Source organism: Elgaria multicarinata, chromosome 2 (genome assembly GCF_023053635.1).
Source record: "Elgaria multicarinata webbii isolate HBS135686 ecotype San Diego chromosome 2, rElgMul1.1.pri, whole genome shotgun sequence".
Taxonomy (NCBI): Eukaryota; Metazoa; Chordata; class Lepidosauria; order Squamata; family Anguidae; genus Elgaria; species Elgaria multicarinata.
This window is the reverse complement of record NC_086172.1, coordinates 116,375,554-116,394,278: the sequence shown is the minus strand read 5'-3', so window position 1 is coordinate 116,394,278 and position 18,725 is coordinate 116,375,554. Positions and strand designations below refer to the sequence as shown.

General features: G+C 42.5%; 1 protein-coding gene across 3 annotated transcripts in view; it reads left to right on the top strand.

Moving 5' to 3' along the window:
- LRRC4C (leucine rich repeat containing 4C) overlaps positions 1–18,725 on the top strand; it is an 858,040-nt gene that overhangs the window by 595,673 nt on the left and 243,642 nt on the right. For 2 of the 3 annotated variants that reach the window (XM_063117430.1, XM_063117428.1), the window contains one exon: positions 11,756–11,902. The gene's annotated coding sequence lies outside the window, so the exon portion shown is untranslated. The remainder of the gene's footprint in view (positions 1–11,755; positions 11,903–18,725) is intronic. The other variant, XM_063117429.1, reaches the window with a different exon arrangement.

The window sequence follows — 18,725 nt, the reverse complement described above, 5'->3', positions numbered from 1 at the left end:
CCTAGAAGAGCCTCTCATTTATTTGAACCCTACATCTACAGTGGTGACCAATTTGTTTTTGATCACTAGGGGCTTCGCAAGGTCCTCACTTATGCCAGGAGCGCCTGACTGGATCCAGGGGTGCTGGATGCAGGGGGTGGGTCTCCTGGACTCCCGGACTCAGTTGGGTACTCACAACATCCCTACTAGGAAACCTCTCTGCCCTGGAACAGGCTATGAGAGGCTGTACCTTGAGTTGTTTAGATTGAGGCTGATTGGAGATACTATTAGTGTGCTGTCCAGCTTGCTGCCCACTGGCTATCCCTAACTTATATGCCTATTTCATGAGCTGCTCCAGTCATCAAACGAGTCTTGGCTCCATGGCCAGGGACTTGGCTCCTTCAGCTGCAAAGAGTCAACCCACTGCCCAACAATCAAACCAGAAAGGCACATTTGCCAAGGTGCAGGTCAAGATGATGCTCTCCCTCCATTCCATGTACAACTGGAAGTTGAATATCATTTCAACATTGGTGATGAAACAGCATCCTCCATTTTACTGGAGGGCAGCAGACTTGCTTATGGACCAAGGACAGGCCACCACTTGGCACACACACAGCTGGCAGGGTTCTTGATTGCACTTGGGCTTATACGTTCTTAAGCCCTATTCAGAAATGGTGTCAGAATAGCTTCCTCCAAGAAATGTTTGATCCCAACCTCACTCCTCCTATGAGTTCATCGAATGTGTAACAGGGCATACCCCAACCTTTCATGTTGAAAAATAGGACTTGAACTCGAAGTGATCATGCTGGCTTGGAAAATTTGTGGTGTTTTGCTTAGACCCACCATTCTCCTAACTAAGAGATAAAACAAAGAAAGAAGCCACAGGCAAATGCCTGGTTAAATAAACTCACGATATGTTCATCGTCCATAGCAAAACATCTGAGAACAATGTGCAGTTTCAAAACTGTGTTAACGAGCATGAGGTTATTACGCCAACCATTTGCCCTCCACCGTGATTTCAACATATTTTCCTTCTGCTCATACTGCCAAAGGAGTCATCCTGAGAACAAAACAACAACATTTGCATAAGCAATGTTAATATCACTTGGGTGACTCACTTTCCGAGGCTTTCCCAGGCAGAGAACTAAGCACAGGCAGCTGTGAAAAACGTCCTCCGCACACGGCCTGTAATCTTGCTCCTCAGGACACTGTTTGTGGAGGGCATTTTCATTTTCAATGCAACGGATCCTCAACAGGCACCACAGATGGGGTCCAGTGTGTGCTGCAGATGTAAAGTAGGATGGTGCCAGTGTGGGAGAAATGTAATTTGCAAATCTCACAGGGCAAGGTGTCAGAGCAGATTCTTCTGTGCCAGTTTTTTTGTGTTTGTGGATTTCTCACGTTACCAGAATTGTGAGATACTATGAAGATGTATCCTAATTAGCAATCTGCATCTGACCTGCAGATTTCGCAGTGGACTGGCTTTTTCCAAATCATGGTTTTTCATTTTCATTGGGTGGGGGAGAGGGGATGCTTATTTGTATTAATTAATTAATTAATTAATGTGCATTAGCACTAATCCAAATTAGTACAAGCAGAACTAAATTCTGCTGGAAAAAAATCCAGTTCTGCCAATGAGTGGACAACAGAACAAAGGATACCTGACAATCCATGGAACACAGATGGAACTGATTTAACTAAATCCATACTTCCTAATCCTACTAATACCAGTCTAGTTGATAGAGAATTCAGTGGAATCAAGAAAAGCTGTGGATCGGATCCAGAGTTACTAACAGAAGTGGACTTTATGCTTGTCTCCTTACCATGGCAGCTCCTCCATACTCCTGAAAATGCTACAAAGGGATCAGAGGTCCCTGACCAATTGGGTGAACTGTGGTGTGAGAGAAAGGGAGATCCATCCAAATTGGGTGGAGGAACCTTATGCAAGCAGAGCCCTTCATTTTGCAGAACATCCCTTCCTTTCATGGAAGGTAGATCCTTGACCCAACCCATTGCCAATAATTCTTCTATAGGGCAGGATCCAGAAAGCTGCCCTGGATTTCAAACTGGGAATGGCACCTTCCCACCTTACCCCCTACTCTACCATGGTAGCTTGCAAAAGGAGAGGGCTGCTGTCCTGCTCTTTGCTGCACTTTAGCAGCACCACTACATTGGACCAGAGCATGGCATTAGAGCTACCAGCTCAGCATGTATAACCAGCATCATAACTTACTTGGTTCCACTTGGTTCCTTTTAAAAGTGTTGACTCTGTTCAGGCTCCTCAGCGACTTATGTTTAAATTACTTACACCACACTTATTATACATGCCTGTTTCCAATATAACTGACTGAGCTAGCCAGGTACCCAGTTGATGGACTTCTTGGCCATCATCCCTGAGAGATGATTGTAAACACAGGACCGGTCTTCATTGGAATGACACCCACACCTACATAAGCTAAACTTTCAAAAATGCTGTCAAGAAATCTTGTAAAAGATACTAAACTCTAAACTGCGCTCTCCAACTAATATGATTTAGGTTGTAAAATGAAGTTAAAATGCACAGTGGTGGGATTTTTCGCTAATGATTTTAAGATTAACATTTCAAGAAGAAATGACATTCTTCTTCTGTTTTTGTTTTGTTTGTGTTTAATCCCATGGAGGTGCCAAATGCAGAGGAAAGCAACTATTAGACACATAGGATAGACTCACTGTGGATTTTTTCTAGTGAATGTGATTTTCAAAACAAATATGCCGGAGGGATTTTTGTTTTCTTTTAAGAATGGGCAATGCAAATGGTTCATATGTCTACATACATACTCACATGACATTAAAGACTGGGCTACATATACATTTATATGAAGTATGCTGAAGGAGCCAGCCACTGGGAACAGATTTCTGCAGAAATAATCAGGAAGTGGTATTATGGGACTGTTTCCTTATCACTTGTAGGTACCCTAAAAGGACTAAAAAGTGGAAGCCTGACTAGTATGAAGAGCAGATGGAATGTGCTAACTTACAATCACAACTTATTGGCCTGGATCCAGGCTTGTTCATATTTAGAAGAGACCCACTTAAATCAATGAGACTTACATTAATTATAGCAAAAATTAGTCGTCCCCCCAATGAGCCTATTCTAAGGACACTATGACTGGATCCAACCAATTATATTTAGCTGTAAGGTTCTTAATGCATTCATTTTTTGTATAACAATCATGGTATAAACAGGGAAAATTAGAGATCAAGCAACAGACTTGTAATTGTGTGCACTTGCACAAGATCACCAATTAAACAAACAAAAAACGAAACAAATTATCATACTATTGTGTAACTTTCAAGGTTTCTCTCCACCCCAAGGAAAATATGCAAATTCCCACCATTAAAACCAAACAAAATGGAATCTGCGTATTGGCTCAACTTGCTATACATTAAGTCAAGCCCAGCAGGGAGAACGGAACAAAATCTGCAGCGTCAAAACAGAAGAATTCATTTAGTTTTCACCCACCTAAATGGAATTCTCATAAATCCCAAAACAAAGCGCCTTTACCGAAAATCAGTGTTGGGTGCACACATTATTCCTACAGCTGAGTACATCTAAGTCACATACATTTTTATTTTTATTTTATTTTTATTTTTTTATTTTTTGGGGGGCAAAATAAGTTGGCAGTGCTGAAAAATGCCTTTCTTCTTTGCCATTTTTCCCCAGTGACATAGCAAACTCTGATTGGTTGCATGGCACTATGATGTTGTCCCATACAATACATACTCCCTCATTGGATGGACTCACCCTTGTGACTAATGAGGAAGAAGGATGACACAGCAGTCATGAGAGGAAAAATGTGCCAAGCAGGATCAAGAAAAAAAAATCTGCAAAACCTTTGCGGAAAATCTCTATCCCACTGAAATTTTGAGTTTCTATCGCAAAATTGAAAGTAATCAATATTAAGTGCAGTTCTAATAATTCCTCTCTCCAGTGTTATAACAAGGATATTCTCATCCTTATTTCAGACAATCTGAATTACCATCAACCAAAACAAAACTTTAGCCTTTAATTTCAAATCAAGGTCACAGACAAGAACTGATTCTGTGAAAAGTCATATTTTCTGTCATTGGACCAATTAAGATATCTAACTATGAATGCCTAATTTTGCTACCATCTTTAAAAATACATTGAGATGCATTGATCTGTGTCATAGCTACTTCAAAGAGGAAAAATGGATAAAAATAATGATCATTTTATGAGAATGTCAACCCATTAAATTAAAATATAAAAGGAGGGGGAAAGAGAAGAGAATCTCCCTTGTCAAAATTGCCTCTCACCTCCACCAAACTTTGTTAAATACCAACATACTAATTGTAGCTGCCAACCTCAATTACCTTGACCTTTGCCTTAGTAACCCCTCTTTGATCAGCAAAGAAATCGTTTGTAGAACTGCTTCAGATTTCACGCATGCCTAATGAGTGCACTGGAGTCCTGAGGTGTGGTGGATGGTACATTGTCATACATCCACAGAAACTATATATAGAAACAGACTATATATCAGTTTCTTAAACTGCATCATAGGGGAAATAATAACTTTAGTCCACTCCACATTTCTGTTGACAAGAATACCACATCTGTGGGGCGCTACCCAGTTTGTAAATTTCCTTCTGTTGCTTTGAAAAGGACAAAATATGTTAAATGACATGGGCCACAAATGGAACTGATTAAAAGGAAAAAAGAAATCTTGAAATTTTCTTTCATTTTGTTAGGGTGATATTTCAGTCCATCTTCTGTAGGCTCACATTCAATCAACTCTGTCCTTAAACTTTATACTTTTCCTGAAGCTTCTGGTATTCTTTGCAACATGGTTTGTGGATTAGATCCACTACTCTAAGATGGTCATTCTGCTCCCCAGTTTAAGATAGGCTTGCACGAGTAGTCTATCAAGATGAATGCAGCCCCAAAGTCAATAAATGCTGGCATTTCTAGTCCTTGACAATTGTCCTATTCCTGCAGTTCCAGGAAGGCAACAAAAATAGGGTGTATGTTGAGGCCCTGGTTTGTAGGCATGTGCTCCGCTCCAATTAGGAGCGGAGAAGCAGTAGCGGATTGGCCTGCTCCGCCTTACCCAGAGGCGGAGTAGAAGCGGGCCGCGGACCCCTAGAAGCAAGGCGAAGAGAAGCGACCATTTTTCGGAGCTCCTAGTTCAGGCGGAGCACTCCGGTCGCCATCTTAAAAACATTTCGCCATAGGATTGCATTGCGGGGAATAATCGCGGATTACTAGGTTGTTTTTGAAGCTATCGTTCTGGAAATTCTTGTGCTCAGAGAGTCGTGGATGGGGGTCATTTTGAGACTACTCTCAGCTCTCTGCGTGGTGCGGGTTGCACGCTAGAATTTTTAAAAAAATCGGCGGGAAAAATACCTTTTTCAAAGGGCTGAGGGGCAGAGTCAGCTCCCGGTCATGATCACATGATCCCAAAGTTAGAGGAGGGCATAGGCAAAACGGGTAACTTGGGATTCTGGGAAACTTCTATTTCTTCATCTGAACGGACTTTTCCCAGTGTTTTTTAACACAGTAGCCCCACCAAATGCACAAACACAACCTGAAATCATATACTAAGCCAAGAATAAGAGAGCAATGCTACCCACCCTAACTTTGGGGAACAACTGAAAAGATGTGGTGGAAGGGGATGAGCTCCCCTAGGGCATCTCATCGTGGACGTGCCCCCACTCTCTCCTGTACTGGAACGCCATCAGAGCCTTCCAAAGAGAATAAAACGGTGGAGCAATGCCTATCATGAGTCGAAGTGAGCGTTTACTTCTTAGTGGTGGAGCAATGCCTATTATGAGTTGAAGTGAACGTTTACTTCTCAGAGCTCTTGGTGAAGCAATGGCTTTCTTGAGCTGAACTGGCAGCTGCTTCCCTCTCCCCCGGGCACGTCCCCCTATTACTGGTAAAAGACAGATATAGACTTTTTTTTAAAGTTCTTCTTGTTGTTTATTCAGCAACACTGCTGCTTTTAATTCCACCCCTCCTTTGTTTATTTATTTATTTATTTATTCCATTTTATATGCATTACTGGCTTATCCTTGGCTCACTTCCTTATGCCCCCAGAAATGTCTGCTGCCTACCTGCCTGCCTTCCCTCTCTCCTCCCCTGCCCGCCTCGCAGGGATGTAGTGTGTGTCTGGCTTTGACTCAGGGGAGAAGTCCTTCCTGCGCTCACTTGGAGTTTTGGAAGTTCCAAATCCATTTTTCAAGTGTGGAAGAAGATTCATAGGTTTATCTCTACTCCCCAATTCATGGCATGTTGGGATTTCCTTTGAAATGGCCCCATTGAGAGGTCTGCAGGTTTAAGCCCCGCCAAAAAACAGGGGATGATGGGACTGCCTTGAGTCTCGGCGTGCGGCATATGTGTCCCTGGATAAGCTGTCATGATGGTGAGTTTGAGGGGTTTTTTTAACGTGCAAATTGACGGAGCTATTGGAAAGGGGTGTGAATGGCTGTTGGATTTTCATAAATTCCCCAAAAATCAGGGGATGATGGGACTGCCTTGAGTCTCAGCGTGCATATGTATCCCCGGATAAGCTTTCATGGTGGCGAGTTTGAGGTTTCTAACGTGCAAATTGACGGCGCTATGGAAAGGGGTGTGAATGGGGTGCCCGATTTTCAAAAATTCCCCAAAAATCAGGGGATGATGGGATTACCTTGAAACTTGGCGTCCATGTGGACACATGGATAAGCTATCATGGTGCTGAGTTTGAGGTTTCTAACGTGCAAATTGACAGAGCTATGGAAAGGGGTGTGAATGGGGTGCCCGATTTTCAAAAATTCCCTAAAAATCAGGGGATAATGGGATTGCCTTGAAACTTGGCGTGTGTGTGTATACCCCCATGAGGTGTCATGGTGCCAAACGTGAGGTTTCTAACTTGAACAGAAAAAAAGTTGTTTACTTTTTTAGCTTTCAATGCAAGCCTATGGGGGGGGAAACGGAGCTCCGATCCGGATCCGGAGCTCCGAGCGGAGCGGAGTGGAAGTGGGCGGAGCGGGGGTGGGGCGAAGCGGCCTGCTCCAAAAATCGTGGATCTGCAAGTGAAGCGGAGCGGGGGGTCCGTGCACACCCCTACTGGTTTGTATATTGTGTTGGGTTTCATAGATGACAAATGGTTCAGGCTTGTGCAGACTGTGGCCTGGAAGGTGAAGCAAAAGTCACTTAGACAGGGTGAGGATATAAATTAATGGAACTGAAAGAATGATGCAGGTCTTTCTAAAGATGTACACAGAGGCTGAATTCAGAGGCATCACTGAACCATAGTTTGACATTAGAGGAATAAGCCTGCTTGAGCTTCAGGCACAACTATTTCCCTCCTGTATTGTCCCCCGGTACAGCCACAAGGCGAGAATTGGAAACATCCTGGTTTGAACTAACCTGGTTTGAACTGACCATAAGTTGTCATCTCTATATATAAAGTGGAAAACAGGTGTCACGTAGGTCCTGAAACGTTTACCCACTTCCACATGTGGTACTGCCTTAATGCTGTTCACTCAGATGGGTCTTTGTGTACATGGATCAGAAAAAAACTAAAAACATGAATTTGGGGGTTTTAAGTATTTTTAAAGAATTTAATAAAATACCTAGGTTTACGCCTACAATTCCCAGCATGCCTTGGGTGGAACTCCCAGCATGCCTTGGGTGTGTGGCCAAACTTACTGGCCTTTCGCAGACATTGTGATTCTTAAGCTCAGTCTCAAAAAGTCAACCCAATTCCACATAAAAGGAATTGGGTTGTGTACATAGAATCTATGTACCTATAGTTATATATGCACAGATTAACACAAAAAGGTCAGTAGAGAGGCTAGCAGGCATGTATTCAATAAATGGGCAAAAACAGTGGCAGTGCTTGCTGAATAATGATATCAATGTCTTCGTATCACATCAATACTTGTAACACCCTATTGACAAGCCAGTATCGCTGTGCAAGTTCACCCTCACCCCCACCCAAAGCATTGCTGAATGCTCTACTCTCACTGTTGTATCCTGTATGCATTTACTCTGCAATAGCCTGTCTTTCACTAATGCAGGATGGGAGGAGTGGCGAAGGTGATCTTCACCTACCCCTCCACCCACTTTGCATTTTTTGCTAGATGGGCTTTTTTTGCCCATTTAGCAAGGAGACTTCAGAGAGGGAGGAAAGGAGGCTGGAAGAAGCTAAAGATAGCTTGTATCTTGTCCACTCCAGTCTTCTGTCCTCCTTGTCCACCTAAACATCCCCATTCCTTCCCCCCACCTCACATACACACACACACTGAGCTCACTTTTCTTTCTCAGATGGCAGCCAGCACCAAGCTTTCCATGCCAGCTGCAAGGGGGCAAAGGAGGGGGGACAGATCTCTGATTCTTCCTTCTGAAGTTGGACTTCCCCTCTCTGACCTCTGAGGGGGGGGGGAAATTTCCAATATTCTGTGGCCTCCCAGACAATGTCTAAGAGCCATAGGATTGCTCTCAAAAAGCAGTTGTACATAAGCACACATGATTCTTGCATGTGCAGTATTTTACTAATATTATGACATAGTAAAAATTAAGAGTGTATTTCACTATGGAATGGGAATTCAGGGAGCCATGAAACTTTTTGTCCTCACATTTTCTTCAGGAAAAAGCCAGTATTTTCTCAACAGATTTCTGTCTTCTGTGACTTAATATCTGCCACTTGGGTAAAATTTCCTTTTTCCTTTATATTTTGAGTTGTGAGTTGACAGATGGTTTTTGAAGAGCATGTTGGAACAGTTAAGAAATAAGATCCATGGAAGGGTGAAGAGGAGGAGCAACTCCAGGAAGACCCTTGTCACTGGGACCCTGCTGGGGTGTGGGCTTAGCAGGCTCCCAACCATATCAACCTTTAATAGATATCGCTCCTCTCACTGCTCCCAGCAGGCTAATAAAACTCCCTCTTTTTCCTTTCTTTGTGCAGGTTAGTAACTTTTATGGGGTTATTTACAAGGCCACTATAAAATCTGAACAAAATAAAGAGTTACTTCTGGAAAAATCCAAGGGAGTTCCTGATCCAAGAGCAGATAAAAGAGCCTTCCTTCCACCATACTCTACTTCCTGACATGCATTGCTGACACAGAGTGAGGGGAACAAGCAGTAAATCTAATTAATAATGGGGGATTTTCACCTCTCAGCATCCGAAATGGAATGTTTCTCTGGTTTTATTTTTATTAGTCACACAATGCACAGTAATGGTTCATTAAACTATGTCAAAACTAATCTTAACTCTCTGCTATTTACTTTCCTTTGTATAAATTTTAATGCATTTTTAATTCCACCCCACTGGTTGGTAAACCAACCATTCAAGTTATTGCTGCCTTGTAATGTATTTCAGTCATTTCTAATAAACCTGGACCTTAAGATGATTCATTATTATCTCTGGAAGCTATGAAAATGTATCGGCTGCCTCCACCAAAGTGGGCATTGCAGACACTTCATTAATAAGAATGGATTTTTGGGAGATATTGGACAATGTGCCAGATTCTTTTTTTTTAGTAAAGGTCTTTGAGGCTAGCTCATGATTTCAGAAGATGCAAACAATGGCAAAGATCTTGTCTCTGGTGGCTAAGAAGGAGAGTCAGATGGCTTAAAAGGTGTTGCTTTCAGAGTAAATGGGGCTGACAATTCTTCTTCCTCCAAGTTTAAAGAAGGAAGTCAACGATTATCAAGCTGCTGAATGTATTTACCAGTTGACTCTTCTAGGGCTGGTGTCTGGACCATAATTTCAATTTTGGAAATGATATCCAAAAAGAAGAGTTCAAGGGATTAAGTTTGGAGAACAATGGACATGCCAGGGGGAGATATCCTTGAGTCACATATTGTCATGACTAGGCCTGTTCCCCTTAGGCTGGGGGAAGGAGTTTCAGGTGATCAATCAGAATCAGTTTCTGAAGCAGAAGAGATGGCACCAGAAACAGGCTGCTATACAGGGAGTGGGGGAGGTGACTCTCAAGGGCTCTTCACCAGCTGGAAATGAACCTTCGCTAGACCTTATCTCTGAAATCGTTAACAACACACAGTCTGTGGGAAATCAGTATTCTTCTGAAGGGAAGGCCACTTCAGGGCTAGCTGATCCTAGCGTATGCCGCAGACTAAAACAGGTGGAGCTAAAAGAAGGCAAGAGAAGGTCAGCCTGGCTAGCTTCTTGCCAAAGGCTTCTTCAGAACCAGTCACCTTGAAGTTAAAGTATTCTGGAAAAAGGCTTTCCGTTTTTCTTGAAAGGATAATTGTCTCACTTAGTTTGCATAGTTTTGCCTAGAGGGAAGTTCCTAGAGGTTAAACTATCTTCAGGTGGGAAGAGATGTTTATTTCCTGAATAAAGCTTTGTAGATTATATGGCAGACCTCTTTATTGTCTCCCAATAAGGCGAGAAGTTTTAAGAAACATGACACATACACAGTTTTGCTTTGAGTGCCAACCCTGGCTTTTAAGCAGACTCCTCCTGTACTGGAATTGGGCCTTTTTTTTCATGCAAAAGTGGCAGAATATCTGAGTTGACATAGACTTTTCAAACTCTGTGGAAATACTATCAGTGATGGACAAATCTGTTTATTTCATATTCTTTGACATTTTCATTTTTTCCCATTTCTGCATCAGTTTGTGATTTTTTTTTAATTCTGCATGACTATTCATTTTCATTTTTATACACAATTTCCTCTAACATATACACTTTGAAAGCAATTGTTCCTAATATATGGTTTTCGTACATTATTTCCCCTAATGTATGTATTTTGTATGCAAATTTCCCTAATGTATATTTCATTATTATTATTATTATTATTATTGTTAACAAAATCAAGGACTGCATCACAAAATTCAAAACATAAAAGTTAATGATAACTGCATTCTGGTTCACATATTAGTTTGGGAAGTGTGAGTTAGATTGGTTCATATTAAAATCAAAGGAATTTTTTCACCCATTAGTATCTGCTATTTTGTTTCATATCTGTGTTTATTTTGTGGGAGGGAATTGCTTGAATGACCATGAAATTGCTCTGAAGCAACATCCTTCAGATATCAACATTGCCTACCGGCTAATGCCTACTGACTTTGGCCATTCAGTGCTCGTCACTTCCACAGGTTTACAGACCAACAAAAAGGGGTCCTACATGTCTATACCCCAATGCATGTAGGCTTTGAACATGCAATCTATCATATATATATAAAAAAAATGAGGGTACAGATTTTGCATCCAACGTCCATGTTGGGTTTAGAGCACTGGGCAAATGTTACTCATGCATGGGGATCTTTTTCAGTTCTCTGCATTACGAAAGCAAGAATCAAGCAGCTAAGAATGCAACAAGCCAGTGGAAGAAAGGAAATTTAGGAAAGAGACTTGACATTTGGATGAGGCAGTTGTCCAACAAAAGAACTAGCAGAAGAAGAGAAAGGTGACATGATGGGTCTTGAAAGGAAAACTAGGACCTAATCTACACCAAGCAGGATATTGCACTATGAAAGCTGTATGAAAGCGGTATGTAAAAGGCAGGAGCCACACTACTGCCTTATAGTGGGATTGAAGTGCACTGACAACTGTTGGGGCCCATTGACTCATACCATATCCCATTTTCATACTGCTTTCATAGTGCTATATCCTGCTTGGTGTAGATTAGGCCTAGGAAAGAATGAGGAGAAAGGAGACATCCACCTTGCACTGCATCCAGGCACAGTGAATTAAATGTGTGTTGTCCATTTAAACACAATCCAGCCCCTAACCACTCTCCCCCACCTCTTTTGTTGTCCTAGGGAGAACCCTGCTGGAGGTATATATTAGGAGCCCTGCCAGGAACATGGACTGTACCCTTGTCAATAAATGGATTAAGTTTCCAACATGGCGTGGAGGCTGAATTCTATAGCCTAGGTTCAAGAGGAATCGCACAAACAACCAGGAAGGTGAGAAATAACACAGTCTTTTGAAATGAACCTCAAAATGTTGTTTCCTTTTTTCTTTGTGAAATAATTTGGTGTTTTAAAATAATCTGGGCTGGCATCAAAGGTTGGCATAGCAGGGCACCCGCGGTGGGACAATACCCCAGCAAAGGGGCCACTGTCAAGAGGCCACTGGAATTGTTCCTCTTCTTCACCATTGAAACCTGCTTGTTCACCTGCCTCTTGCTCTGGCCCAGACGATAGCGGTGGCGAGAAGGAGTAGCAGCAGATGCTGCTGCCCACTTCCTCCCTTGTCCTCTGCCTGCCAAGCAAGCAAGTGATAGCAGTGATAAGAAGATGAGGAACAAAAGGAGCAGATAAGAATGGTCACTAGAAGTTAGAGTCACTGCAGAAAATGGATAATTTAGGCTTTTTAAATTCAGATATGGGGTGGTATATAAATGTAATAAAATAAATAAATAAGTTCACTTTTTCTAAATTCCCTGTTTCCAGGTTAAATTACTAATTGTTTGTTAAAATTATCATCAATCTCATGATTAATGAATAATGTAGGTAGTTTATATTAGTACTGCAAATAAATTAGTTTCATTTACTGCCCAGGCTTTTCCTGTCTTCTCTCTTATTTCAAAATGAATCGTGTGTGTGTGTGTGTGTGTGTGTGTGTGTGTGTGTGTGTGTGTGTTTTACAGTAGATGAAGAAAGCTCATAAAAATGAATGACCAGTCCTCATTAAATTGATGAGTTGTAGAGGCCTCCTTTGATCCAGTACATTGAAATATTACATTCCTGAAGAATGAGTTTAGCTAGAAGAAATCAAGAAAGGAATGCACTGAACCTAAATCAATCAAAGGGACTTTAATATCTGAAGGGCAAATGGAAATAAAAATTGAGTGCTCCCCAAAACGATGACAAACAGGAAAATCAGCGTGGCAGGCTTGGGCATTACTTGAACTAGGAATCCAGGTCCTACCCAGATAATGTTATCATTTTCAACATTCTGTGGAAATCTAAATACTTGCATTCACAAAGTATTCTTCCTTCCAAAATGGCTGCTTATTTATTTGTATTTTTAGCTTTTCTTAAATTGGAATTCCAGAGTCTATTTCTGTCTTTGTAATGGATCTTTCTCTTGTGAATGTAACTGAATGAAATGAAGCCATAACTCATTAAGCCATACATATAGTGGGAGGTACGATAAATCAGCCTTAACAAACAAGCATTGAGGGAATAAAGATATCCACATCTATCCATCCATCCTCAATGTGTCACACTTGAAAAAATGATGACTTCCATTTCTGTTAGGATACATGTTTGAAGTTTCTCAATTATAATAGATCTCATGATTCATTGTATTTACCAATAATCAGCTTAACGTATGCCATTACTCTGTGGGCAATGCATTGCTCCTCCCAAGTAATGAAGAAAATGAGATTTGGTCATCTTTTCTGAGTTATAATAAGGGCTTGGAAAGATGCTTAGAGGAACAGCTATTTATAATTCAGGCTTTATCAAAAGCAAATTGAGGTGTACTGTGTGCTTCTCCTCACCGCTCCCCAAACAATTACTTGTCAGTACAGCTAATAGCATGTGAGTAAAAATAATAATACAGTAATTAAACGTTCTGGTACATCCTCCATGGTTTGCACTGTCAGTCATAGTTCACCAGTCATTTATATTATAGAGTGAAGTGATAGTTCTAGCTGTGTTCATTTTCTATGACAGATGTCAGTATGGTCATGGTGGACATCTCTAATCATCCTTTTGGTTGAGAGATCTGTGTGTGCAGCAATGCATAGGTGTTTGACTGTTAAAACCAAGGATTTTTGGATTGCGGGAGTATGCATTGGTGGAAGAAATAAAAAAATGAAATAACGTATTCTTGGAGAAGCCATGGAAAACCACTTAAGAGATTGTATTCTATTTAGTAGTATAGGGAAACCACTTAAGAGATTGTATTATATTTAGTAGTATAAGGGAGCAGTCCTATGGCCACTAGACACTGTCTAGAGAATCATAAGATCCTTCAGTTTCAGGGATCAAAGATGGAATCAAGGCTCTGACCTCGGTGCCCAGAAACCGCTCTCCCACTTGGAGAGCAGAGTGCGGAGAAGGCACTGTCCTGGGGATAGGTTGGGGAGAAGACTATGGAAGTGTGATCAGCTTGTACTTGCATTGTTGGATGTGTTCACCCCTGCACCCAAGAGGAGGGGCCATAGCTCAGTGGTCGAACACATGCTTTGCATGCAGAAGGTCCCAGGTCTAATCCCCAGCATCTCCAAGCAGGGCTGGAAAACTCCTGCCCACAAGCCTGGAGAGCTACTGCCAGTGAGTGTGAACAATACTGGGTTAGATGGACCAATGGTCTGACTAAATAGAAGGTGGCTTCCTAGGTTCCTGTGTAACTACACATATGGGATCATTCAGTTCATCCAGATGTGAATCAGCCGTAATATTCCTTAAACTGGAATAAAACTGAAGCTCAAAGGATGATAAGCATGGCAATGGTTGTTATTTTTGCCCTGTTGTTTTTTTCCCACTTGGGGACTGGTTTTATTGAACTTGAAGCATTTGGGGTAAAGGCACTTAAGCAGTTAATGGAACATGCCCACTTAAACAACATGTTAAATGATTCAATTCAGCTGAGGCCAAGTTAAGCAAATGAAGGGGAAAAAACCCCTCCAAAGATCCATAGAGATCTTATCAATTGAAAAAGAAGAAAACTATGCCAAGGTCCTTTTGTTGGATGAATAACATTTCATACAAATAATTGGAGCAATTGATTGTGCTGAATTTAGTTAGTCCATTATTCAATTTATTAAGGATGGAAGCACAACAGCTAACGATAATAAATCCCTGGAGAAGAGGGAGGAGTGGGCAACTCTTGGAATATTTAAGTTCTCTTTTGGCTCTCAATTCACACTTCCCAACATGTGCTCAATTCCATTTAATGACAATGTTCATTTCTCTCCCAATGTTAATGGTGTTGCTTTTCATTGCTTTGCAACAAGGTCAATCAATGTCTGGCTTTGTAGAGATGGTATATGAAAGAACTGTAATGTGCTGCAATGTCCTGATCCGCCAAAACAAGTTGCATCCACGCCAACGGAATTTGCTTTTGTCACAACGGCACTTTAAGAATTTTGTTACCTGAAGTTAACTTTCGGCTAGGAAGGTTCCGTTTCTACACTCATCTTTGAGGTTGAGGTTGTGGTTGTTGTTTAAATCATCTCAAAATAATTTCTAAATGTGTATTTTTCTCAAAATACATATAGTATTTAAATGCATGTTTTGATATATCTGAACTGCCAAGAACTGTGTCACAACATTCAGAGGATCATGACATCTGCATAAAAGTAAAAAAATGTGCAGATTAGAACTGGGACAAAATTACCTCCCTCCTCCATGGATCCAACACTTTTCCTCTTCCTAATATAATGGTAAGCTCCACCCGTTGCTCCTCAAAATGTGTCGAAGAGCCCACCATCAAAAGTGCCAGAACATGCAGGGCTCGGTGAAAGACTCCTTTCCAACTTTGTGACTTTGGGAGACTATATGGGACTTTTAGGTGAGGCAAAATTCTAAAGACTTTCAGGTGGGCCATATCTACTAATACTTACTGGGTACACAACAGCTGAGGTTTTTGTCTTGTTACATCTGAAGAAAGCTAAGGTGCACACTGCTCTAACCAGTGGCAAAGAGCCCAGGGGTAACCCTGCTACCACCAGTGTGTGCTTTGGAAATGGGTCTCACAAACGGTGCTGGGAAGAAATGCTCCTGAGAAAGACACTACCGTATTTCTTCAATTCTAAGACGCCATCGATTCTAAGATGCACCCCCATTTTTAGAGATGTTTATTTGGGAAAAAAGGGCATCTTAGAATCGAAGAAATACTTCCCTCACCGCCCAGCCAACCTCCTCCCCCGCTCCGTGCTTTCTTCTAATGGTTGTGTCCTTTTCTTTTTTCCCTCTGTGAGAGAAGAAACCGCCGTTTGCACGGGAAGAAGGGGGGGCGTTGAAAGAAAGAGTAAACAATATTTTCGGGCGGGGAGAGAGAGGAGAAGACGCGATTAAGGAGCTAAAACGCTTAACTCTCCAGTCCCGCTCTTTACTTGTCTGTGCACCAGGGGACGACGACACGCGAGTAAGTCCCATGGAAATCGATGGGACTTACGAATAAATTTGACTAACAAAAAACCAGGCGCTTACCCTCCCAGCTCCTCCTCGCTCGCATGGCTCGAGGCTGCTGCAGAAGCTTCCTCTTTTCCTCTTACCGTATTGCTTCGATTCTAAGACGCCATCGATTCTAAGGGCTTTGCTAGACCTGCAGGGTTATCACGGCAGGGAGGCGGGGCAGAGGTGCACTAACATTAGCGCGCCTCGCCCAGGGTTCCAGACGTCGGACACGCAGGGACGTCAGATCCTTGCGGCGTCTGCCATTTTTTTTTTTTTTTTAAGGGGCCGGGTGCGGCCTGAAGACGGCGGACTGGTAAGTCCTTTTTTTTGTGTGTTTTTTACCGGGGGGGGGGGAAGGATGGCAGGGTGGGTGGCAAGGGAGGGGGCAGGTGAGATTGCGCTGAGCGCCGCCGCCGCCCGAGCAAGCAAGCGAGCGGCGCATGCCCGGGCAATGCCGCCCCATGCCAGGCATTGCCCGGGCAAGCGCCGCTCGCCTGCTTGCTCGGGCGGCGGCAGCGCTCGGCATGATCTCACCCGCCCCCCCTTGCCACCCACCCTGCCATCCTTCCCCCTTCCCTCTCTTCCCCCCCCCCCGGGCCAATGGGCACAGCGCTTGTATGAGCGCTGTGCCAGGTCCGCAGCTTTTCGCGGCTACTCGCAAGTAAGCGAATAGCCGCAAAAAGCCTCGGAAGTCACTACACTTCCCTCAGCCCCGGCTTGAGGCCGGAGCTGGGGAAAAGGCGCGCCATAAGCGAATTCGCTTATGGCGCGTTAGACCAGGCCTCAGCGCGGCCTGCCGCCGGATTCCCCTGTGCGTCATGTGGATGCACAGGAGGGAAACTGGGTCTGAAGGCGCGCTAAGGCCTCGTCTAGGAAGGCCCATAGACACACTCTATTTTTAGAGCTGTTTATTTAGGGGGAAAAGTCTGTCTTAGAATCAAAGAAATACGGTATATAATGTTTCTGTTCCTGTACAGAAAAACAAAAACACCCTCTGTAGTTTGGTTGGCCCAAACATTCAACCATCTGAAAAGAAGACTAGACCAAATACTTTGTAGAATATAACACTGACCGGTAACACCGGTCAGTGTTATATTCTACAGGACTTCATAAAGATCAAATTCATCAAGCATTCCTACTTTTGATCCATATAGGTTTCTAAAGGAAAGAACCCAGTCAGTTTAGCTTGGAATACAGTACTTATTCAGATTCATTGCTGCTTATATGGTTGTATATGGACCACTATTTTCCCACACAACTCTGCACCTTTTAAAACCCTTCCATATCTTTCATATATACAAAGGATATGGAAGCTCACCCTGAGCAAATTTGATTATAGGTATAGGCTAAGAATATTGCTTACCAAGAAAAAGCATCATAAATTACCACTTGGCAAATTGCATAGCACCACAGTGGCCAAAAAACCCCATATCAATGTGATTATAGGTATACACTAGCATACCTATTTATTTAGCCTTTGTGACCTTTTTGTTTTGTTTTGTTCATTCACTGATGAAAGTGGAAGGATCTGCCCCTCTTTTTCCCCACAGTTCCCAATTCAGAGATCCTTGTTCAGAATAGTGGGGAGCATGGGCCCTGCTATACAAGGCCGATCGCCTCATACAGGGAGATGAAGAAGATAGTGATTTCACTGTTTCCCCAAAGAGGTAATCAACACTGTCGGAATTAAAAACAGTGCACATTTTATTATGCACGCCATTACACCCACAAGGGTGATCTGCATAGGGAAACCTTTTTCTGCAGGTGACAGTACTCTGTAGTAGATGGCTGTAGGGAAGCACATAGGACTGAAGAGAATTGTTTTGCCTATGATATTGCCAAGATGTTATTCATCATTCTGAGTCAATAAGGAGTCAAAGATGTAGGTTCATGCAAGGGAAAAAAGTGCCATCTCTGACATGAAGTATCAACCTGAGTTTCTTGCCACCTCTGCTTATTAAACATCCTGTGCTCTATTCAATAAGCTCTAACACTGTGTTATCTCTACCAATAAAGTGGAAAATATGTGTGTGTCACGTATGTCCCAAAATGTTTACCCACTTCCACATACGGTGCTGCCTTAATGCTGTTCACCCAGACAAGTCTTCATGTACATGGGGTCAGGAAAAAAAAATCTAAAAACATGAATTTTGGGGGTTTAAGTATTTTTTAAGAATTTAATAAAAACCTAGGTTTACGTCTACAACCTCCAGCATGCCTTGGGTGGGAGGCCAGACTAAGGCCTTAGTGAGACCTTGAGTTTATACTGGGATCATCCCGGGGTCATCCCTGTTCATGTAAATGACACACAGGATAACCTGGGAGCAGGCAGGGACGACCCCGGGATGATCCCGGGATAAACCTTAGGTCTAGCTAAGGCCTTACTGGCCTTTGGTGGCCATTGTGATTCCTAAAGTTAGTCAACCCAATTCCACATGAAAGGCAACAACCCACATAAATGGGCTGTATCCATTTGTGGTGCCTCCTCCTGTCTGGCATGTGTGGTTTTAAAATTATAACTAGATACAACAGCATGTCTTTGAGAGGCTGAACTCTGGATATGCTCAAGGGCACCAGGTCCGGATATCGCTGTTTTCTCAGGAACTGAGGGAAGCACATGTGCAGCCTTCACCCTTAAGAGAGAGGAAGAAAG